The sequence below is a fragment of the Gymnogyps californianus genome, chromosome 9, assembly GCF_018139145.2.
Source record: "Gymnogyps californianus isolate 813 chromosome 9, ASM1813914v2, whole genome shotgun sequence".
Taxonomy (NCBI): domain Eukaryota; kingdom Metazoa; phylum Chordata; class Aves; order Accipitriformes; family Cathartidae; genus Gymnogyps; species Gymnogyps californianus.
In genome coordinates, this window is record NC_059479.1 from 2,416,625 (window position 1) to 2,441,361 (window position 24,737).

Below are 24,737 nucleotides of genomic sequence, written 5' to 3' on the forward strand. Positions count from 1 at the left end.
TAGATATTATACAAGATCTGCTCTAGGTTTCTTTCTATTTTTAAAAATTGAATATTTAATTTCCCTGCTGCATCATACCAATCGTTCCTCTAGATGGTGCCCGATACCCGAGAGTTGGGTGTAATACTATCCCATATGAAAGGCGATTGAGAAATAGTCAGGACGCCACTCTCCTTTGTTTCTAAATTCTATCTTATAATAGTTCACCGAAGTTGATAGATTACTTGTTCTGCATGATGTAAATATGGTGTTTCTTCCTCTTGAGAATCTTAAAATCCATTCACTACAGCCTGAAATGCCACCTGCCTGCAACAGTGTCATCTGTTACTCCGTGGACCGATCCATATCTCATATTTCTTATGGCAGCCATTAACTGCTGTTAGCTGTTGATCGGCTAGACGGTGTGTACATCACTGCTGCAATTGTGGGAACTTACTATTTGCCTAGTTTTCAAATAAATTAATTCTCTCGGAATATTATGCAAACATTTATCTGTGTCTCTATTTTACATAGAAATGCAAAATTTCAAATACGGATGAAATGCATATGAAAATGGGCAACCGTGATCTATACGCTCATAGCTCTGTAAGCAGAAGGACCAGGTAAATAATGTCAGTATTCCAGCATATATTCAGCATCACTGAATTTCAACATTGTACCTGAAAGTGCTTGTAACCCCGCAAGTTTTATAAGCAGGAAAATTACTGTTTGTTGTCAGCGACAAGGTAGTTTTTGCTTTTGTTGGTATTACAGTTGCAGTCGGCTACATCCCTGTCTAAGGGCCTGATCCTGACCCTGTGTCCCCAGGAGCCCCCGGCTGGGATCGAGCACCCCGTCCCCAACCTTCCCAGCTGCCTAACGCAGCCCTGCTCCCGCGACGGCCACCGCCGCTGCCTCTCTGGGGGGTCACAGTGCTCAAAGGGGCTCTCGCCCCAGAAATGCCACCGGATATTTCCTGGTGGGGCTAATTCATCAACTTCAAATCTTGCTAAATGTTTTTAAATAATCCTTTCATATTTGGTTTGTGATTTTGGGGGGGGTTTAGGGCCCGATCCTGCATTTTTGACTTCTCCTGGAAGTGCCCGGGAGCCTTACAGCCTGGGCACGCAGTGTCCGACTGTGACTGGGAACTCATCACCTCTCTCCCCGCGTAGCTGGACATGCGAATTTTACTGGAACTCCCTCAGCTAAGTATATCGTTTAAACAGAATTATGTCCCTGTGTATCCCATACCCTTTCTCTGTTAAGTTGTGAGGATTTTTATGTGTTTTAATTCTGTTTGTCAGTTTTACAAAAATATTAGCTATTTTTGTGAAGGAGGGCACAGGGTTCGCAAGAGTTTTTAAAAGTGCTGCTTTTTTGAAATAAAAAGTTTAAAAACGGTTTGAGGTATTTTTTATATTTATTGATATTGATGCCTGTAAACTTTCACGGCAACAATATCTATAACTTGTAGACATTGTAAATAAGCTCGTTAATACTTTTTAAATACGGTCTTATAAAAAATAGAAATTAAATATGAATTACTGCATGAGGTGATGGATTAGAAAACTGTCTTGTATAAGTTTGCCCACAGGAGTGTGAGTTTATAATGAACTTTCTAAGTCACTAATAAAACTAATGCTCCAGTTTGACGATGAGGAAAACAAAACAGGCTCTGTGAGCCACACAGTAACACCAAGATAACAAAACCAAAACCAAATGAAGGAGAAGTCATCCCCCTTCAGCGTGCTCTTTATGTACCCCTGTCATATTCTCTTTCAGGCATCTCTTCCAAATAAGAAAGCCCTACTCTCTTTAACCCCACAAGGTGATTTTTGCAGACCACTACTCCCTCCCCTTGTGTTTTTCCACCCTTTCTGGGTATCCATCCTGTGAAGAGAGGGCTGAAACACGTGGGCGCACCACGGGCTCGTGCAGCGCCATAACAACGCTTGTTTTTATTTGTTCTCCGTGTCCTCCCTAATAATTCCTTATGGTCTGTTTGCCTTCCAGCTGCCTCTCGGCGCTGTGCGTAGCTCTATGAAAATGTCAGTGCAGCGGTGCCAAGATCTCCTCAGCGAGCGATAGTAGATTGGGGCCCGTTCCTGTGTGTTTGTAGTGATTTGCATGGTTTTGCCTCCATCAAAGTTTAGTTTCATTTGTCGTTCTAGTCCTTAAAGCTCAGGCCTGATTTAGACAAGGGCTTTCAAACTAGGGCTAAGTAGTCTGACAATTTCATATTTGAGCACTTTTCTGGAACTCTCAAGATGCTGTCCCGTACAGGAATTTTGTTCCCATTATTTTTATTTATTCGGTTTAAAGTACCTTCTAGTGATCTTCAGTTTGAGATGACTTCTCCATCTTATACCTCATAAAGAAAGGCTTTAACATGGAACCTCCGTAAATTCCTCTGTAGTAAACAGTGACCCACATATTTCATTTAGTTCTCGTACTTCCGTCATTTAGTGGACATACACATTCTCCTGTAGCCTTCCAGCTTCTTATCTTTGGGAAAAGTCTTTCCTCCGATATCCGCAGGAGTTCAGTTTTCAGAATCTCCCTTTTTTTATTTTTTTGGCCTTAACTTATTAGGGCCTGCCAGAGATATGTTTCCTCTGTCATCTCCATGTGGAGATGACTTACATTCTTGGAAGGTCCCTTAAAGATTTTCTTGATAGAAGGACTAATTTAATTTAATCTCTGGTGAAGTGTTTTTCAACACCTGCAAGTACTTGCCCTTTTGGCTGTTCCCTTTCGTTTCTTTTACACCAATAAAAGAGCTTTTCTTTAGCGTTTGTGAAGTCCTCGAGTTCTGTGTGGCTGAGTGCTGGGCTGGTATCTGATGGGAAAGAACAGGCAAGGCCAGTAGACGTGAGGTGAAGCTGTGAAGGCAAATGGTGGCCATAAAGACAGAATTCTGTCATCGGTCTTTATTTTCCCGAGGTGTTTCGTTCTTATCGCTGGATTATAATGAGATAAGCGTGGAAGGCAATTGCACAGACTGTAGAGGTGAAAAAAAGCATCTCCTGTTTATTCTCCACATTCTCCATTAAGTCTAAAGGATCCTGCCATTTCCCTGTTGAGGATCCTCTTCTCTCCCTGTGTTTTCCGATGCCTCTCTGGACACCTTTCTCTCTTCTGTTTCTGTGGCAGTCTAGTAGATCTCAGTTGCTTAATTTTTTTTCTTTTTTCCTTTCTTTGCTCCTTTCTCCTGTTTGGGTGACTTAGTTTGCTACAGGTAACATCTTTCAGACCTTGACCTTTTTTCCAAACCCTTCTTCCCATCGTGACTTTGTTGCTGCTGCCTATCGACTATACCAGCCCCCCAGGCTCTTATATTTGTGCTTGTTGTCTTTGCTATGCCTCTTTCCGAGGTGCTTCTAGAACGGCCGAGGAACATTTCCTTGGGAGATACAGTGCACCCTTAAATGGGGCATCGAAAAGTCCCATCAAGGGCGATGCTAACCTCTTGGCACAGGTTTTTATTCACTGCTGGCTGAACGCATCACGTTTGAGCAAACATCAGAGAAATGCTGGGAGCTGAGCACCGGCGGAGGAATTTAAGGAGAACAGAGGCTCGTGAGATGCTTCGATACTCTTTAGGAGTCTCGTCTTGTCTTTCTTACGAGCACGTAGAAAAACAACCCACGCCGCAGCGCTCCCTCCCTGTCGGGAGAAGAAAGCGACAGGACAAAAACTCTTGCTGGAACTTTCCTCCCGCAGCACTTTCATCCCGTCTACCCTGAGGGCAAACGGCGTGAGCTGCGGTCGTGTTTGGGGAGCGAGGAGGACCCGTCCTGCTGCCTCAGCACCGTCCCGGGGGGACGCAGGCATCCCCGAGCTGGGGACTTTGCTTTGTTCCCTGCAGCCCCACCCGCCTCCTCAGCCAAAAATGAGATTTTTCACCAACTGCGAAAGTCTCCTGCTCGTCGTTTAATATTAGTTTTGGCAATTTGCACCCGGAGTCTGAGCTACCTCATCCAGGATTCAGTACGGCAGCCCTGAGGTCCAGCCCCATCTGGGGTGACAGAGTTTGTTTCGTTTGACAATATGGATTTAATGAACAGGCTGCCCAGCGCTGGGAACCATTTCTCTCGAATAGCTGCAAAATAAATGATGGGACATTTTCCAGTGCAATGCTGCAACCACCCAAAATACCACTATAAAATTCACAGGCGCAAACCAGAGTGACTGCATTAAGCAAGGCTTAGGGGGATTATCGAATTAAATTGGTTGCCCCTTCCACCCTTCCCCCAGTCAAAGACATTAGAAATCTAAATGCAAAAAAGGGTGCTAAAACAACACAATGGGCTTCGCTAAAACCTATAAAAGCAAAGAAACTCATTGTTAAGGCTGTTGCTTTATTCTAGACTGCTATTGTGTTTAGGCACAGCGTTGTGTTTCAGAGGGTTTTCTGTCGGGGAGTGGCAGAGCCGTGGGTAATCGTATGAACCACGGAAACTGCCGCGGCTCTAATGCTCCCGGAATGGCTCTGCTTCGGTAATTCCCCCTGCGAAAGAGAAATGCAACATAACCGCGTACGGCGCAGGACCGCTGCCTCCACGCCTCCGCCACCACATCCTTCTGCCTGACTTCGGCGCTCGTTATTTACTGCCCGCCGTTCCCGGCTCCGTCCTTTTCCCAGGGACAGCAGCGTCACCAGCATCCTGCTCGTTTCGGGGAGAGTTTGTGCAATGAAAGCTTTGCTTTAATCTCTGCTGGATTTATCCAGATGCATCGGTCTCTGCAAGGCTTACACGGGTCTCAGGTCTTCTACGTGCACGTAGCCTTGATTTGTTAATCTGGAAATGGTTTATTCAAAATTAAAAAAAGAAAAAAAAAAAAACCCCAAACAATCCTTTAAAACTGCTTTGCTTGAACTGCTTTGACTGTGCAGTGGAACAAGCGCCCAGGCTCTCAGTCATATATATGGTCTGGCACCCATGTAATAGGTTTTAGGCTAATACGTGGCATGCTGTGCCTGCTTTAATTAAATGAATTATAGCAAAAAAAGCATTTCCAATTTAAATTTAAATATTTTCATATCTTAGTGATACAATTTGTTTAAATATTTAATATATAAATATAGAAAATCAAATATTAATTTCCGATACACTTACAGAGCCCGTTTCACCCAAATGACCACAGTAATATTTCCTTACCGGGGAATCCCTTTTCTTTGCGTCTTTCTTAACGTCATTACAGACCCTCGTATTTAAAGTCTTTATTTTAGTACAGTTCTCTTAGTCATAAAATGCATTCGTTAGGCTTGGAGTAAAGAAACGAGACACCTGTGTAGCAACAAATAGGATTTGCAGAGATTTTAAGCTCTTTGGGGCGAACACGGGCTTGTTCTTGCCCGCGTCAGAGCCTGGAGGAGCACCGCCAAGCACAACGGCACCGCAGCCAGATGAGTGTCGTTAATGAGTGCTAATTAGTAAAGCCACCGGGTTATCTTTGACCTTCTCAAAGTCTTACTGCAAGGGCTGGGGAGAAAGGATAAGAAATGAGCAGAGGAATATTTTTTCAGTCCGAGTTCTGCCCTGGCCCCGGCCGTCCTCGCCCCGCGCGGCTCTCCCCTCTGACTGCCTGGGGTCCCGTGTCCCCCCCGTGCCTCGGCAGAGAGCGGCGATGCTTCGTCGTGCAGCTTGGAGCTGAAGTTTCAAGGTATTTTGCACCGCCGTGGGAAGCCGCTGTCCGGGAAGGGGCTCGGGCTGCTGACCGGTTGTGCCAAGTCTAGCCTGGAAGAAAACCAAAACGGCAGTGGTTCAAAACCTGAATGATATTACTATGGCAACAAAATAACTCACCTTAAAATAAAATGTGCATTGGAAAGCAACCTTACATGCTCAGGGAACAGATAAAGAAAGTTCCTATATTTTTTTATATTTTTTTTTAGCTTCCTGAACTCTTGACCTATTACCAGACGCTGATGCAGATATAAAAAAAAAATTCGATTTCTGTCAGCAATGAAATGAAACTGAACACAGCCAAATCTCCAGCCCTGCAAGGAACTCCCCAAGGGATGCCACCAGTGTTAGGAACTGGGTTAGTTTGTAACACCCCGATGCCCGAACTGGCCTTTAGCTTTACGTTGAGGGGGTGAGCGGGGTCCCGCCTCGGCTCGGCTCCATCGCAGAGCGGGGCTGGGTCTGAGACCCGGGCATCCCTGAAGGAAGAAAGTATTGCCTCGGTGGGATCTTCTAATAAAGCATAGGTGAGCATGTTTCTGTGGGAGATGGTTAATGGCCTGAGGTCGTCACTGTACAATTAAGAGGAATAGCGTGTTGTTCTGGGCTGAAATAAAGCCAGAACGAGAGCAAACCCACTAATGATCTGCGCGGGCCTTCTTACCTTCCTTCTCTTCCCAGGCTGGGGTAGAAGATCCCCTCGCTTGCTGATGTGGATGATTTTCAATTAAGACGAAATGAAGGAAATCTCTATTTTTTTTTAATACATGGACACAAGAGTGTATCCGAGCACTTTCTTTTTTGTCTTTAAATGAGGTTTCTTCACATACGGGGAAGGATAATACCTACTTCCATCTAGCAACGGTGGACACGGATCTTTCTTTTCGCTCTTTCCCTCACCTGAGGTTTTACGGGGGTAATGGAGCGGGTGACAGCGTCACAGCGGGAGGGGACGGGCTCCCCCGCGCAGGACAGAGCGTGGCCGCCGCACGTCCCCTGCGCTGAGCCCAGCCGAGCCCCAGGGTCCCACCACGGGCGGGAGAGAGCCCCCAGCCCATCCCTGGGCGCAGCCTTCCGCCGGTGCTGTGGGACAGGCTGCAGTCTCCCACGGATAACGTTTGGCTTCGAAGAGCAGCGGATAGGGAAAGCAAACTTGCTTTCTCCAATGACCTTCGCCGGTTAGGAAGAAAGCCAAAATCAAATGGAGTTTCTGTCACTTCATATTTAATTTCAATCGATTAAACGTAGCACATGGAAATTCATGAAACAATCTGATTGCCCATGTTTTCTTGGATAGAGTTAAAATGTCTCAAAAACTCTCTGGAAAACTGGTACGAAGGCTCATCAGCACAGATCTTTGTAACGACAGAGAGGGAATAGGGACAGATGTGCCAATAAAACAGCCATAGTTATTGTAGGAACCCAAAATATGAGTATCTGAGCACACTCAGTGAGAGCCACAGTTAGCAAGGAAGATGAGAGTGGGAGACAGACATTGGGCACCACAAGAAATAGCATTTTCCTCTGTTTAGCGGATGCAAAACTCATGGCCATACCTAGCAGCGTTGCCTCGTTACGTTACCTTAACTCTGAAGTGGAAAGGGTTATTTCTGAGGGTGAAATCCTGACCCCCCCCGGGTGCGAGCCGTGGCCCCCCAGGGAGGTGCTAAGGCAGGCGGTGCTGAGGACGCACCGCTGATGGAGGCTAACGTCCCGCTCCCCAAAGGCCGTTGAGCAGCCCACGTTGTATGAAATTCAACTCGTACGACAGGGCAGGCCTTGATTGTTTTAAAAATACCAGGTCTGCAGTTTGTATGATATGGTGTAACTCTTCCAAACCCAAAAGAACCGCACCAAAGTCCCGTCTTGGCATCGGGTTCAACCCTAGCTTTGTGGCCGTGCATTTTGGTGTTCAACACGTGGTAGTGATTTGGTATCTTTATGGCTCGGGAGAGGCTGATCTTACTTGTGTAGAGCATGTTGCACAAAGCCAACTTGCCAAAGGTACCTGATAAGCCAGGGAATAAAAAAGAGCAGAGGTAAGGTTTTTTGCGAGTTCACTGCAAACGCAGAGCTTCCAGCCCTGGAGTACAACCGCGAGGCACGTGCCTCTTCTCTGGCGTCGTTCACAGCCTGGGTTGGTTGGATACCCAGAACAGGCATCTTCATCTGCCGGAAACGTTTGTCCAAACGTTATCCTCCCAAGTCCTGCACGTTGTGCTCCATCACTGCAGCGTCACCACAGCATCACCACAACGTCACCCCAACAGCACCGCGGCAGCACCGCGGCAGCACCGCAGCGGCTCAGTCCATGCCCCTTGCGTTCCTCCCCCCTCAGAGGAGCTCGTTGCGCTGACTTCAGTGATTTTCTCCTTCTTGACCTGTGCCCTCTTTATAAATGTATGCTCTATGTATTTATAAGATATGCCCTCTATATTTATGTATAGATATATGCTCTGTCTTTACTTTGCTTATCAGAATGCTGTATAAGATGCTGTCAGTAACCATTCAAAAGACATAATGTGCTCACTGCTTCCCCCTTCACTACTGGGCCAACTATCCTGTCAAAAAATAAATGAGTTTGCTTTGACGGTATTTGTTCTTGACAAATCCACACTGGCTGCTTTTTTATCATATTAGTAATCTCCAAGATCTCTGTAAGTTGACTATTTCATATTTTTTTCCCACTACCTTCCCAGGTATCGGAGTTAGGCTGACTCTGTAATTCCCCACTCCTCATTTTTGAAGACGGGTGCCGTGTCCGTCCGTCTGAGCCCCTGGGACCTCCCTGTCACCTTCGGGTTAGCGCGGATGGTCACCCATAGCGATGTCCACGTCCAGGCGGCGATGCTCTCCGCGGCCTGCGCTTGTCGTCCCGCCGGTCCCGGTCGGAGGTGTTGCAGCTGCATCTCCTGATTTGCCCTCATCTTTTGTACTTTCTACTCCAGCTGAGATTTTAATCTCCCTCGTGGGACATCTCCCGTCCCAGCTTGGGAAGCCTCCCCTGCGTTCCTCCTGGAAAGTAGCCGGCACGTGTTTCCCTGTATCTCTGCAGTCCTTCAGGTCATCCGTGCGTCCGCAGCGCTTGCTCGGCATGCTGCGGTTTGCCGCCGTCGGGCAGCTCGCTCGGCGGTCCCCCCTGCGGCCGGGATTCCCTTGCTGACGCCAGCTGTGTCCCTTCTTGACGTGAGCAATCAAGTCCTGAGGGTTTCTTACATCAGGGGAAGGAAGCGGGACGGATGCTGCGGGGGCTGCATGAGGTCCTACACCCGAAGTGTGACATCCCTCGATGAGCATCTCTGCTAAGTGTCTCTTTTCAAGCCCACGCTTTCTTCACAAGCATTTCTGCGCGTCTTTCCCTGGCTCTGCCTTTCTTCTGCAATTTCCCGGAGAGGCAGAGGGGCTCTCCCGGCCACGCTCAGCTTGATTTGAGCCAAGCCCAACCTCGGTGCGAGCCGGTCCCGTAGAGAAACCCAATTGCTATTTTATGCCTTTCCTAAAGGACAGGTGAGTGGCAGAAGCACCGTGTCCAACAAAAAATTAATCTGATTGTCAGGAATGTAGCGGGGAACTGTCTCTGATCTCTAAACCCCAAAAGGGGATGATTAAGCTAATTGCTCTCCTGCCTTTGCTGATGCCACTGCAAGAAGACGGGAGAGCCAGGAAGAAGTTGTGGGTCCTCCCCGGCCGGCAGCGTCCCCGGCTGCCCCCGCTGAAGGTTTCTTCTCTTTCATGGTCATTTCTGTGGCGGGTGCTGCCCGTGTTCATCGTGGAGCGCACCGTGGATCTGACTGCGAGGGCAAGGCTGGCAGCTGAGCTCTGCCTCAGTTTTCTGGGTCTTTTATTTGTTTGGATTTTTAAAAAATAACCTCGCGCACATTACAATTACAGGGCAGTTTTTTCAATGTAAGGAGGGGAAAGAAATCAGCGACTCAGACTTCCAATGCATTTTATACCCCTTGCTTAATAGCGTGATGCTAGCACCATTTTCATGTTTAGCATTAGCCTTAAATTGCACTCGAAATTTGGAGTTAAATCCCCTTTGTATAGTAAATAGGCTTAGTGCGGTGGTGCCAATCAGCCTGCCTGCCCCCCTCCTTTTTTTTGGGGGGGGGTGTGTGGGGTATTTTTCAGGAAAAGAAAGAGCCCGCTCATCTGACATAATTTACTAAGATTCCCTACTCCAGTAACTGAAACAAATCGGGCTATTAGAACCATCATTAGGAGCAGATGTAGGCTGCTTTGGGGATGGCGAGGAGCTGCCGCTGGCTCCCATCTGCCGTACCACGCTCAGCCCCGGCCCTCGGTGCCGCTGCCCGTCAGCTCTGTCTTTATTCTCTTGGATGACAAAATCACAAACACCATTCAAGACAGAAGTTAATATGCATTTGCTCCGGAGCAGGAAAACCCTATAGCTGCTGACTGATAACTAAACGTTATTCTGACAGATGTGAGATCCAGAGTATTAATATCTGAAGCTCAAAGCAATGAGGGGGGACTAATTATTGCTGAATATTTTTCATGGACATAGCATGAATCTCTTTCAAACAATCCCAAATGCCATTTCCGTGTTTGTTCCCTCCAGCCAGGTTTGTTTTGCCATCGTTTCCGCATTAAATAGGAGCAACGGGTGGCAATTCAGTGGTTTATCTGGGAATGCCAAACTCTCCCAGGCTTTTTTCATCCCACGAGCATCCCAGCCGGGTTGGGACCACGGTGCTGCCGGTGAACTGTTCCCAAGTTTTCTCATAATCCTGGCTGCTTTTTAAACTGGAGCGAATAACTTTGACTGTCTCTATGTCAGGGAAACCTTGACGGGAAACGCGCCGTGGTGCGGGCAAGGCTGCGCGCCGTGCCGAGCTGGAGCAGCACCGTGCCGAGCTGGAGCAGCACTGTGCCAAGCTGGAGCAGCACCGTGCCGAGCTGGAGCAGCACTGTGCCAAGCTGGAGCAGCACCGTGCCGAGCTGGAGCAGCACTGTGCCAAGCTGGAGCAGCACCGTGCCGAGCTGGAGCAGCACCGGCAGCTCCTTGGTGGGTCAAGCCCTGGCAGCAAACAGGAGTTGTCCTGCCGGGCTCCTCTCCTGCTTGTCAAAGGCAAAGAGCATTTATGGGGTAAAACATAAGGACACAGGAAAGCACAGCACCCCTGTTCCTGCCCTGCAGCGAGCCTTGACTAATCCAGTGCAAAAAAAAAAAGAAATAATTGTCCAGCGTTTCAGCTGGGAAGCAGAAACGTGGTGACATTTGATTTTGAGATCATCTGGATGATACGCTGCAAGAGGTGGATGTTATCCTGAAAATCATACTTATCCCCAGGGACTTTGATAATGATTCAGATGGAGAGATGTACCTGGTGCTCCAGCGCGTGATGGGAGATCCAGAGCTGGAGCTATTTTAAGCCAAGCAAAAAGGCAGCCGGCGTTATGCAAAACCCAACCGTTCTGTGTGTGTTGGGTACAGAGCATCGGACTGTAAATGCGTAAATAAGTGCTGAAGGCTCTGCAGAGCCACGATTTTTCCCATTTGCTTGGCAAAGTTCAGCCCGTTCATAAAAACCGAGGAAACCCCAGCACCCCCCGGCAGGAATCGCCGGCAGATGCGGCTGTGTAAGCAAGTCTGGACTTCCAGTTTTTGCAGTGATGAGCTGCTGCAGAAATAAATACATTTAAAATAATAAAGTGCTTCCTCGATGCTCTGCTGCTTCACTCGGCTCCTCCCAGGGGAGAATAAGGAGACTCCTACTGTCATCTCTCCCTCCCCAAAAAGCCATCGCTCTTCCCCGCTTTCCTGTCCCCCTCCCAAGGTAAATCCAGCTCCTTTTGCGGAGCTCGCTGCGATCCTTCTCCTTCGTCACAGCCCCTCCGCCGTCCTCCCCTCCCGCCTCGGTGGGCTCTCTCCGTGCAGCTCCCCAGGCGCGAGCACGGCCGGGCGGGTGCAGGATGCGTCCCGTTGCCCTGAACACCCAGGAGTTTCCAAGCCCACGTATGCTTCCCGGAGCAGCCCAGCTCCCAGCTCTTGAACGGTTGGTGTGAACTACGGGCGGGAGCATCTCCCAAGGTCGGACCGCTATGGTGGGAGAACCAGGACTAACCCAGAGGGGTAAATCAGAGCGTCGGGCTTTTTCCTAGCTGGTGTTTAGGTCTCTCAAAACAAGTCCTTCCTTTTTCCCGCTCTGTTCAGTTCAGCCCCACGGCTCGTGGGAGGGCGGCAGGGATGGAGGGGCTGCTGCAGCGTTCCTGTGCTTCCAAGGCAGCCACCACAGCGACGTGGGCCAGCCCCCCCGCACGCTCCTGCTGCACCCCTCCGAGCAGCGGCGAGGGTGGGTGCCAGCAGCCCCGCGGCCGCCCCGGGACACCCAGCTTCCCCGACAGAGCTCAAGGCGCTTTTGGAAAGAGATTTTTCCAAATGAGCAGGTTTGATCTCTGGGGAAGAGGTGTGTCTGAAGTTATGACTTGGGGCGCCGGGGGCTGCAGAAAAACTCTTCCCCTTTGACTCCTCCACCACAATTAGCACTTTTATTCTGGAATAAAAACAACTCCATTCCCCAGCACCTACCTCGCTTTGAAAGCACGGCAATAATTTCTGCAGAAAAGCCTTTCCCCCGCCCCAGACCGGGGGATGCAGGGCGGGAAGGCAGGCTGCAGCAGCCCCGGCAGGATGCGGCCGCGGAGCACAGCTCCGTGCGGGATCCCAGGGCTGTGTCCGGCGGCAGCCCCGGCCCCGTGTGCGGGACCTGCCCAGCTGGAGCGTTGTCCCTCTGCCAGACCGGCCCTGGCATTCGGAGCCAAATCGTGAGCTCCCTCCAATCGTTGATTTTAAGCTGTACTTTGGAAGGAAAAAAGAAAAAAAAAAAGAAAAAAAGTCAAATGCCCATTTTTATTTGCTTCCTGAGCTTTGGGTGTACTCCGTTCTCAGAGTTTCCGCTGAAAGCAAGGGGACGATAACCACGGTGTCTTTTTCAAATGGAAGCAGAAATCCTTAAGCAAGAACCTCCCAGAGCTTCGGCGGGGGGTACCGGCCCCGGGGGGGCGAGGGAGCCTGCAGCCACGTCCTTGGCAGCATTAACGCCCTGTCCCTGGCTGGGTGCAGCCGTACCGAGGAAGAGCATCGCCTTCCCGCTGCCACCCACCCCGGCCACCCTCCTCGCCCGCACCGCGTCCTGGGGGCTGCGCAGAGCCCCTGCTCCCTCCGGGGCTCGCAGATCCCGGGGGCTGCGCAGCTGCTGCAGGCTCTGCCGGTGCCGCTGCAGAAAAAGGCTGTTCCCGAGGATGACACTGGAGCAAATACTTCGCTGGGCCTGGCAGGGGCTGGATGTGGGACCGTGTCACTCGTCCACCCCGCTCTGGGGTCACCGTGATGCGGGGCAGCGGCTCTTCCTGGCCCCCTCGAGGACACGGGGGGCCCACCCACGCGATGCCCCGCAGCCCGGGATGCGGGGATGCTGCAGGCCCCGGGGAGGGACCACCGGAGGGACGGGCGATGAGGTGAGGGAAGGTGGGAGCTGCTGGGACGTGGGCGCCCAGGAGGGAGAAGCAGAGCCGAGCTCAGACCCCACCTCGCTGCGAGGCAGAGGGGAACGCGCGGGACGGTGCTGCCGCTCGCCGGCTCTGGGCTCGGCACCGAGCGAAAGGCAGGCTGGTGCGGGCAAACTGCGGGCAGGGGACCCCCGGCCCCCGGGCTGGAGCCCCCGGCCGGTGCTTCCCACCGGGAGGGAGGTCCTGCTGCCATTGACTGCATTTTTCAAGGTGAAGTCTAAAAGCAGCGGTGATATCCAGCGACGCAGCTATCAAGTTAGGGTTTTTTTCCCCGGGTACTCTTTTGATTACAGTGAATGAAGAACTTAAATATTTTTTCATAGTACTCTGTGTGCATTTCACTCTCTAAATCTCGCTTTGTGAGAGCTTTGCACCCATTTCGACAGCAACAAAAATAATTTACTTCCGACTGCTTCTTCCATAGCAAAGCAAGGAAAGTAGATTAGAAGAAATGAGGTTGTGTAGCATAACAAAATACTCCAGAACAACTGAGGAGGAGGAAAGAAAAGGTACGGCTCTGACATTGGGCTCGTTCAAGTAGGTGCATTGAATAGGTGCCGCAACAATGCTAAATAATTGAGTATGTCACGTTTTAATGTCATCGGCACAGAGTCCAGACGCTGCCTCTCTCCTCTCCATCAGTATTTCCTTGCAACGCCACATTTTATTTCATTTTATGCAGCCTCTGGTCATTTGGAGAACGAGAAGGAGTAGCAGGCGTAGTTTCCCCGCTCCCCGGCAGCGCAGGAGGGCTGAACGAGATGAAAAGGATTTCCCAGCATTGATTTGGGGCCGGCTCCGGCTCCGGCTCCGGCTCCGTCCGGCCGCGGGGCAGCCCCGCTCCCGCACCCCATCCCTGCCCGGCTCTCCCTTGCAAGCGCCCGCCTAGGAAAAGTAATCCCTTGCCTTACCTCCGGGTTTAATTACTCCCTGCTCCAGAGCTAATTAGGAGCGCGGTCCATCCGGAGGTCGGGGACGGAGCCCTCCCTCCCGCTTCGTGCCATCTGCCATTGCCATGACACTGGCTTTGCTTTTCACGCCTGGCTGGGTGCGCTGGATGCGCGGGGTAATGGGGCTGCTCCCCCCCCCCCCCCCCCCCCCCCCACAGGTCTTTAGAAAGGAAATAATAAAAAAAAATAAGCATGGTTCAGACTGCTGCACGCTGCCCTTTTCCTTTCCACTTTTTCAGCCTTTTAGCATACAGTTTTCCAGCAATTGGGAGGAAAATTGCCCTGAAAGAAAGAAACCAAAATCTGTCTTATTTTTTAAACAAACCCCCCCGCGCCACACAAGCAGCTGCAGAGAATTTCTCTTCCAAACGGATGATGTAATGGGCTTTGTCAGCCAATGCTGTAATGAATAAAAACCTAGACCCTAAAATCATCCAAGCTTTTGATGAAACTCGTAAGGTTCCTGGTGCAAGCGATCACCAAAACGAGCTCGAGCCGGTGGTTTTGTCATGCAGATCTTGACTGAAGCGAGCGCGAGAGGCGAGGGCTCGAACCGGGCAATGACCCAACCCAACAACCGGCCTCGCCGAGGGAGAGGAGAAGCGGCTGCGGGGGAGAGGCCGGCGCAGCAGCGGCTGCGGGGGCACCCGGGGGCACCCGGGGGCACCCACCGAGGGGGTGCACAGCCCCTGGGGGCAGCTGGGTGCTGGGACGTCAAACAGGGCTGTCAGCATCCACCATGGAGTCACTCCTGTTTTAAAAATGTGACCTACAACCACAAAATATATATATATGTATACTTAATATATTATATATAAAATATTATATATATATTACACACATATATATAAAAATTATAAATAAAATACTGTAAATAACACCCATTGCTGCTGTACCGATGGGCACATTGTTGCTCTCCCCGGGATGCTGAGGTCGGGAGACTTTGCAGCCGGCGCTGGGCGTCCCGGCTCAGCTCGGGTCCCAGCTGGGGAGGGGATGGGTGCCAGCCGCGGTGCCAGCCGGGTGCCAGCTGGGTGCCACCGGCAAGCCACGGCAGGACGTTAGGGACAGGGCTGGGAATGAGAACCAGGGCTGGGAGCCCGCATGGCCGGGGGGGTTTGCTGTTCCCGCAGTGCTGATGCTCCCGATGGGATGAGCCGAGGCCAAGCAGGGGACACGGAAACGTGATGCTCTGCAACATGGGAGGGGAAATTGAAAAGGCAAATTTTTTTTTCCCCAACAAAAAATCTGCCTAAACAAGTTCAATGGAAAATGGTCAGCGAGCGCCGAAGGCCACTGCTCCCGCGGGACGAGGTGCGGGCACAGCACGGCCCCTGCGGACCCCCGGGAACAGGCGCATCCCTCCCGGCCGGCTCACGCACGCAGCCGAGGCGGCTCCTGGCTCGTGCATCGTGCGGGCGCTTCTCCTGGGTCAAAACCAGGGGTGATAGCGCTGAATCATTTTTATAAAGGAATTTGAAGTTACGACTGGAGCTTTCTATGGATAAAAGGCGAAGCGTTGCCAATCCACGTAACACTGAGGGTTTGTGATGCCGCGCGAGGCTTTCCAGGCAGAAGGCATGACTCCATCCCTAGCCTAAACCCTGCTCCAAAGCCGGAGCCGCTGGAAATGAGGCGTATTGGCCCCGTAGATTACAACCACTCGCACTAACCAACACGTGCACTAATTGGGGAGCTTCTGCAGCGCATATTCCTCGTGTGATGTCCTGCGATGGCTCGAAGCCAGTTCGCGCTGCTGGCTGTCCAAACATGCATTTGGATCATTTTTAAAATGTGCATAGCCTACCCCATGGCTTGTAAAAGATATATGGAGCAATTATTATCTGCTCCATAAAATATATCTGGCTTTTAGAAAAGGTGCTGGTGAGATGCTTTCACAGACCCATTCTAATTTACCAATTGGCGCCGTGGCCATTGCCGACGTCCCCAGGAGCTGACCGTGGCACGCAAGCAACCGCCACTGACCTCTGCACAAACCGGGGCTCCTTCCGCACACACCAAGCAAGACGTCTTCCAGTCATCGGCACGTGTCTCCCAACACCTTTAAACCAGTTGTTTCTAGACAACGTTTCTACACCGCGTTGGTACAGACCGCAGCGGCGGGTCAGACCCGGCTTACGGCAGCCCAGCGCCGGCAGGACGCCGTCTGCCCCGAATTCACCGCCGGGCTCGCAGCTGCACGCCGAGAGAGAGAGTTATGAAAGCAAGATGGTTGTTTTGTTCCGGTTGTTCGTAGCTAACAGCACTAGGACTCCCAGTGCTTACTGCTCTGGGTTTCATTAGGCTGTTCTTGCAGGACCCTGTTCTCGTGGTATTTCAGCGCAGATCATTTCCAGCCCGGTTTACGTAACGTCAGGCTCTTCTTGGTGCAAGAAAACCCATTAATTACAGCTTTGAATGCTCAGATACCAGACTGCGCATCTCCAATTACGGAGCTGAGTGCCCACATACTCGTGTGCGTCCCAACTGTTCACTGTGGATGTGAAAATAAGAGGCTCCTTTTCCGGAAAATGGGACAAAGTTGAAAGGACAGCTCGGCAAGTTGGCACCTGCAGTTCATTTAAGGCCAAGACAGGGATCTTTTTAAAATAAATCTCTAACGAAAGATGAGCTATATGCTCTTCTTCCAGTGAATCCCACCCTGTTTTCATGTCAGACGGCCGAATTTCCCGTGACACGCGAGGCAGCGGGGCTGGACGTGCAAGAGACCTTTCTACAACAGCCTTTTTCCTTACCTTTTTTTCTCTTTCAGCTCTTGTATGGTCTCTCTGTTTTATTAAAGCAGTTTCTTTTATGCAAATCCTAGAAGGTAAACGTGAGCTATACTAAATAAACATAAATCAGTGAGTGCCGTAACGGCTGTGTTATAACGAACGGGCCCACGGCTCCTGCAGCCAGGGCCCCGGGGATGGCAGAGGGTATGGTCCTACCAAAGTTTGACCAGGCAGGTGAAGGTCTGCGGGGCAGGACCGAGTTTCTGCTGTCGGTTCCAGCTGCCCATTGACTGAAAAGTCCAAGGAAGAAATGAAAAGAAAACACATCTCTTTGTGAGACGTGGACCATATGAGAGGTATTAGATTTCAATCCAAAAAGGCAGCGGAGCCGAACTGCCACACTTGAGGCAGAACTGGTACATGTAGGATGATGCCGTATGATGCCGCCTAGATTTCAACTTATAGCAAGTTATAGGTGCTGCATGGAAAACCTCTGGAAGAAGAGCAGGGCACCGGGAGGGCTTTGCTGTGCTTTAACTTCCGTATCCTCCATGGATGACCCTGCTGCCTCCCTGCTCAGCTGGCCTGGTTTTCCATAGTTCTCATTACGAATTATAACTATCACCTTTTATCCAGCACATTAAATTTATACAAAGATTTAGAGAATGAAATCCTCACCTTATTAAACCTGATGGAGAAACTTCTGTTGACTGCAACAGAGCGGTGACCTCATCTTCGTATCCACTTGGATTTCTACAAACCGCTGTTCCTTTTCCTCCAAGCTCACATACCTCAGTAAGTAGGAGGTGCAAAATGAAACAAGAGTACTTGCTTGCTTCTTATCCACCGCAGGACTGGCACAAGCCACCGTCCCCGTCACCGGGGCAGCAGGAAAGCGCGGGCATCCCGCCGGCTACCCGCAGGTTCTGCTGCATCCCGAGGGAAAGCAGGCTGGCTGCCCAAAACTCAGCCTCTCGGTCCCTGATGGTGGGGACCGGAGGATGGGGACACGCAGACCCCGAGTTTCCGTGCCGAAGAGGCGGCAGGGCAGGCAGGGAGGAGCGCCCGTCACCCCGTACGTGCTGCTGCTCACAGCGCCGTCACCCCCCCAACCAGCCGATTAACCTCCAACTCACAGGGTCCTCCCTGATCATCAAGTTACGTTTGCAGTGCGGTTATACAAGAATATTCAGACATGACCACCACCTAGAGGCTAGAGCACTAAATGAAGCTAGAAAGATTTATAGTCAAGATGGGCCAAAAAAGGGGTTGGAAATATTTCACGAGCCCAAATCGAGCAACAATGAGAGCTGGGTATCTGGACCACCTTCCTCCAACCCAGTGCTGGCCCTCACCTCAACTTCAGCCTACGCCACAGCAGGCAATGGCAGCACCAAGCAAACCTGCCACCCTGGGGGGATGCATTTAGGGAAGGAGTTTTGCAAAGAGCAGAAGAACGCGGTGCCCTTTTCCTGCCGTGCGTCCTCCCCTGCATGAGGCGGGGGTTAAGGAGGAGCCCGTGATTCAGCTCCAACGGAGAACGATTCCTGAGCACACGCTTGCACGGGGGCACGTACGCAGCAGCTGAATTCCTCGGCTTCGGCCGCTGAGAAGCCAAGGTCCAGCAGCGCAGGGCTGGGCAGGGACACGCCACACAGCAGCTCGCCAGTCTACGGTACCTCGGTTACGTCCACGCTGAAGTCACCGCTGTGTGCCTGTCCCCACCGACAGCCAGAGACGTGTGCCGTTCGACAGCGGGCAAGTTCTTCTCCTTTCGAGGTGCCAGGAGCGCGGCCAGAGGGGCTCAGACCGAAGGAGCGTACAAGCCCGTGTCCCCTTGCCTCCAGCTCTGGCCGGAGGTGACGGGGAAGGGCAGAGCCAGGGGACGGCTCCAGGTCCTCTCCCAGCCTCCCCTGGTTTGCGACTTTGGCTCGTCCTGCACTGGGGACGCATCTTTGTGTTCGAGAGCCCCGCTGGGTCGTCTTCCAAGAATTTGTCTAATCGCTTACTAAACCGTTACGATTTTTGGGATCCATTTGGGCGATGAGTTCCGCGCCTTAATTACACATTGTGTGAAATATGTTCGTTTTGCATCTGCCGCTTGGTAATTTCATTTGGTGCCTCTTTGTTTGCTTTGTCTTCCAACACAAGAGCCATCGACCCCTATTCACTTTCTCTGTGCCACTGCATGAGTCTATACATCTCCCTCCTCCTTTTTTCCCCCCTGTCTGTCAATTCTTTGCAAGACAAAAAGGGTAATTTATTTAATTGTTGCTGATATAATGTGCTAAAACTCTCCTTTACCCTCCAACAGTTAATTACACTTGTTAATTATTTTAATTACTCCCAGGGTAATGCTCCAGGTATAGAGGAGGAACCCACTGGGCTACACAGGCATAAACACAGAGCAGAAAAGTCAGCGTTTACTCCAAAGAGCTACGTTGATGTAGCCGGTCTATAACAGCATGGGTGGTGAAACCGGAGCAGGGAAAGCTTGGCCTGGATTTGCAAATTTCTGTTTGCAGCATGGCAAGATTTATAGGAGGCAGCCTTAGGGGAAGGCAGGCAGATCCTGCAGGATTTCCCTTGGACTGGGCTGTCGAGGCTTGGAGAGGTGACTCCAGCCCTTCCCTCCTTAGCAGAGACGATGCGTCCCATGCAAAATGGAACCGCGGCTTGGCGATGTAGTTACGGCCGGCACCTCTGTGACGGTAGATAGGGTTATATGAAGGAAGAAATCAAACGAGGCAAACTTTCAGCCCGGCTGGAAAGCTGAGGCTCAGTCCTAGGCTTAGCGACAGCCTACCTCTAACTACAAGACGTGTGCCTAGGGGAAAGGTGGCCCCCCTATCAGAAAAACAAAAAAGATCATTCGTGGTCTCGCAGAGCAGCATCTGCCAGCACCCTTGTAGCCAGGATGAAATCCGAGAGTGGCCGCAATCTAAACCTTCTCTGCAGTTTCTTTTATCTCACTGGGGGAAAAACAAACAGAAGAGAACCAGAAAGCTTTGTGGCTAAGATGTCTCACATCTGGTTTTAGCTCCAAGAAATGTACTTCCACCCCCTCCCCGAATTGTTAAACAAACAAAACCCCGGCGATTTTTTCTGGATTTTGGCTCTCGGATAACTTACAAGCAGCTTTGACTGCGAATTCCAGGCTTGTGCTGCCCTTCATCCCTAATGAAAGCAACGCACCTCGCTTGGCCAGGAGGGAGGCATTTCCAAACGGCAAACCAGACAGCCGTGCCCTGGGACTGCACGCCGGTGCTGGCAGCCACCGGCTGCGCGCTGGGGACGCCGACGCTGGGAGGGAGAAGCGGTCTTGACCACTCTATTTTTAGGTTTCAATACAGCATTTTTGCCTGTGTTATTTATGCTTCCCCCCCTTTTTTTAAGAACGTCTGGAAACGTTTAAGATGCGTCCAATTGTATTAACATGCCTCTGAGAGCTTTATGGTGTCAATTTGATTTCCACTCTTTTAGAAACAGAGCTTTCTAATTTGCGATTTTATTCCTTTCGTATCACATAAGCACCTACTTCATGTCACTGCTTTCAGGTGTTACGTCAATCTGAAGTCCACGCTAATGCATTTGGACATCGCTGACGTATTTCCATCTGACACGTTTTGAGCAATTCCCTCGCTGGTGGCACAGGAGGAAGGCGGCGTTTCACTCCTCCGAGATCCTCTCCCGCCGGCCCCTCGCTGTCCTCTTCCAGCAGCGCTGGCAGAGGCAGCTAAATCGGGGCAGATGAAGGCTGTGGGAGCCGCACACTGGTCCTCTCCCCATCCCCTCCTTGAGTCACCCCAAGCCCAATCCTAATCGCACTCCTTCAAAAGCAGGGGACGGTGGCCAAAGGAGACACCAATGACTTCTGCCACCCACCTCCACGCTCGCTTGGGACCAGCTCCCCTCTCTTTCGGGCACTGGGACCGTCTCTGGCCAGAAGCCACGTTAACATTGTTGTCTCAAAATGAGAGAGGCTCCTTGAAAGCCACGCAGCGGTGGGGCCCGAGGGGTGTTCTCGGCTCTCTGGAGCCCGTCCAGGGCATTAGGTTTCAGAGCAGGGGCTCCCACGCCAGCTGCATGGGGAAGGAACATCACCACTGGGACAATTAGAAAGAAGAGCCATCCGTTTCTATTCAGGGGATTCAATTTTCTTTCTACTTCATCAGATTAACACCAATGTAACTCCATTAACTACCGGGGAGTTGCTCTTGATCTGAAAATCAGACCCGTTGGATTTTCTCGCTTTGGCGTGCAGTCACTTCGTTCAAAGGAGCGAAGGCGGAGGTAGGATGTACCGACAAAAGCCTTCCTTGTATGTGGTTTGGGGGGGGGGTTGGGGTTTTTGTGTTCTTTCCCCCGTTTACCCTTTTTTTTTTAAATCCCAAGGACCTCACGGTGATTTTCATTTCCTGCTTGCTGATGGCAGCCATGCTTTTTCTCTCCTGTTCCTCCCGCTGTGCCGCTCCAGCACATTGCTGATGATGGACACCAGGAAGAAGTCTAGAGGTGCTCCCTCTTGTTTCAAACCTCACTCTCCAGGACGGTGAGCAGTGTTTTTCTAAGCCTTTCATTGTTCTGACTAAACAATAAGCAAATGCTTGCCCAAGTTCTGTTGAAGATCCTGTAAGAACATGCATTATGGTGAGGAATGGGAAGTCTCGGTACTTTCTCTTAAAGGCATCCTGAAGTTACCTCAGCCCCACACGGCACTAGGAGCCTGCACCAAAAGTTACAGGAGTCATATTGATGCACCAAGCCTGGCAAGAATGACAAAACAAAAATCCTAGTGAAGAGCCCTGCTTTGTCCAACGATTGCTACTAAACAAAATCATTACGGTGAACTTCCTTAGCAGGAAGACGAGTCTGAAGCATTAACATGATCACTTCGGTGTTGCGCTAAAATTGGGTCGTTGTTCACTGCCATCTCACTACGTTAACCTTGACTCTGTAGCTGTACACCATCAGGGTTTCTATTTGGACAGGATAACGTGGCCCCAGACACTGATTCCCACCCGAACCACTCTGCTGTCCTCTTGACACCGCGACACCTTCCGGGCCTGGCACTGGTCACTCAAATGGCCAACAGTGCTTAGCACAGCGGACCACAGACCGCACTCACCCTGACGCACGGGTTTTCTCTGCATGTAAGATTTAACGATTTGTAGGTCACGGCATCAGCAGTGCTCACAGTCTGCTTGTGGAACAGGACCTAAGGTTTGTCAAACTACCTCAAACAACAATGAATATCTAAAACATTATAACCAGCAGCATCGCCTCCTTTCACCAGGTTTCACTGCAAAATCCAAGTCAACAGCTGCACACATATCTTGCCCAATAACCGACGAGCTATACAGGCATCTCACCATTGCAAGCTGCTGCCAATCCCACTGTAAATCTCTTCCCCTAGCTAAAAATATCATTATGCCACCTCAGTGCCACCACTATCTTTAGACTGACGAATCTGTTTGCCACATCGCATCTTCTAAGGTCTGTACTTGTTATGATTAATAATGATAATCAAACTCCCGCAGCCGATTTTGCCTGCCTAGCAATTCTATGAATCTTTCATAACCAGCATCAGAAGAGGCAAACACGTACTGCTTGCACCCAGAGCGCTGCTGAACAGCCAGCCGAGGATCTCGGGGAAGTTTGTCCACATATTCCAACTAAACCTGAAAGCGGGTACGCCCAACCGACTGGGAGAGAAGAGTTTTCTCCCTTCGAAACCCCTACTTTTCGGACAACCATGAACTAAGCAAAGCTTGTGAGCTGACGTGGAGCTAGCCTTTGATTCAGTGTCTAGACATCAGGACCAAGAGATGAGGGGGATTTGGCAGAAGGCAGGCCATCTATTTAGTTGTGCAACTCGCTCAATACCCCATTGCTCAGAAAAGTTATGAATTTGAGCAAGGAGGTTTGTCTGAAGAGTTCTTAAGCAATTTTCTGTACTTATTTGAAACAGGAATCTGATTATAACAATAGTTATAGAATTAAGAACAACTCTCGCCCTGGCACTAGAAGAGGAAGAAAAAACCAAAACCAAACACTCAATTGTATGTTTCTCTATAACGACCTCCCTATTAAAATGGAGAAACATGACTTGACATACAGAATGACCTCAATTAGCATACGACGGGCTGATTAGACCTTGGCATATGGATGAGCCCTTTGCTAAGAAGAAAATATCAACTATATTCATAGCGTCTGCTGTTATTTAAATACCAATGCTTGAAACGCTCAGTGACTAGAGGCTAAAGCCAAAGAGAAATGGTTCAATGGTACCAAGGTTTGGAGAGGGAGCTCACCTTCCTTGCAGAACTGAATTTGCTATTTTAAGCCCTTTTAGAGAAACCACTGGGGGCGGGGGCAATACGCAAGTATAAAACATTTCATTCCAATATGCATTCTCTCCCTGAAGCAGTACCGGCCCATTGGTACCTCTCATCGACTTCAAGCAGCAGTCAGACCCTAAAAATGATTGTGCCGTGTGTCCAAAGCACGCTGCTGTGCTTGTTAGGGATCTTTCATTATTCAAAAGCAGGCTAAATTCAGTACATATAATTTTTACATGTAAAAGGGTCAGGACGACATTTGAACTATTGTTGGATCGTCTTCAAGCTGGGACACGCAGAATCTCCCCGGTTTTACCCACAGCTCACCACACCTCCACCAGGCGAGGGATTCCAGCTACTTCACTCCGTCAGTTTTCACTGCAGGAGAGACTACAGAGTACGCCCGAAAGCCACCGTACCTAGGCTGCGCTGGATTAAGGGAATATACTGCTGAGGTAAAGGCCCCTCAATACTCTCTCACCTTTACTGCGGAGGAAGACCTAGCTCAGTTAACCCTGATGCTTTTATAGAGCAGCTCTACAGAATGCAAGGCGGTGCAGCAGGAATAAAAATCCCCGGTGCTTTAGGCCTTGAAAATTAAATCCACATTAAACATCATCTAGTAGCCAGTGCCCTGGGGTATACTGATGCTGAAACACACATTTAATACAAGACACATTGCATTGGGATGCTGAGTTAGGTTTTGGGTATGAGGTAAAATATGCAAGCTCTTGGTATTTCACATTTCTGGGCTGCGAAACAATTTAATGCAAAAGATAAGGGCTCTGCATTGCAGACATTTTTCTTCTTATTAAATATATAATGTATTTGGTCATCAATGTGAAGAGACTTTATATAAAAGGAGGCTTTAAGAGGAAAATCTGAAGTGTCCTTGATAAAGTTGCATAGAATAGCTGTAGCAACAAAAACGAGGCTGGGTAAAACCAACACTCAACCCCCATTTAACTACTGGTCTAGTCTAGCTGTCATTTCCCAGAATAATGAAGCTTGCAGTAATGGAAAGCACTTCTGTACACAGGTATGTTATCATGCCAGGAGAAGCTAAGTGAGTCCAAGAAAACATTTTGTGAGGAACACATGTGTAAAGAAGAAAGCTATAAACAACAGTTATGGAAGTGCGCGCTTTAACCAGGACTACGAACGTTCCTACATCAACGGAAAACTGTTTCATACTATTAAGGGTTTGATGCAAACGTGGCAGTCTCTAAGCTTCTGCAGTATTTCTAAGAGGAAAGAACCCCCCTCTAAGTCATAATCAATTAATAGCCACATAAAAGAAAACCAGACGAGACCCTTCAGAATTTATAGTACCAGCTATAATGCTTAAGGCGTACTGGACAACACCAAGTGTGCCACCTTTACTCGAGCAAGTAACAAGAGTTTACAAGGTCAGCCTTCATCGGAAAGCGCCGGCTCAAGTTCCCAGCTGGTGTAAGCCAGCACGTTTCCTCTGAAATCATCTGTTCCCCTTTCGGCTGCCGA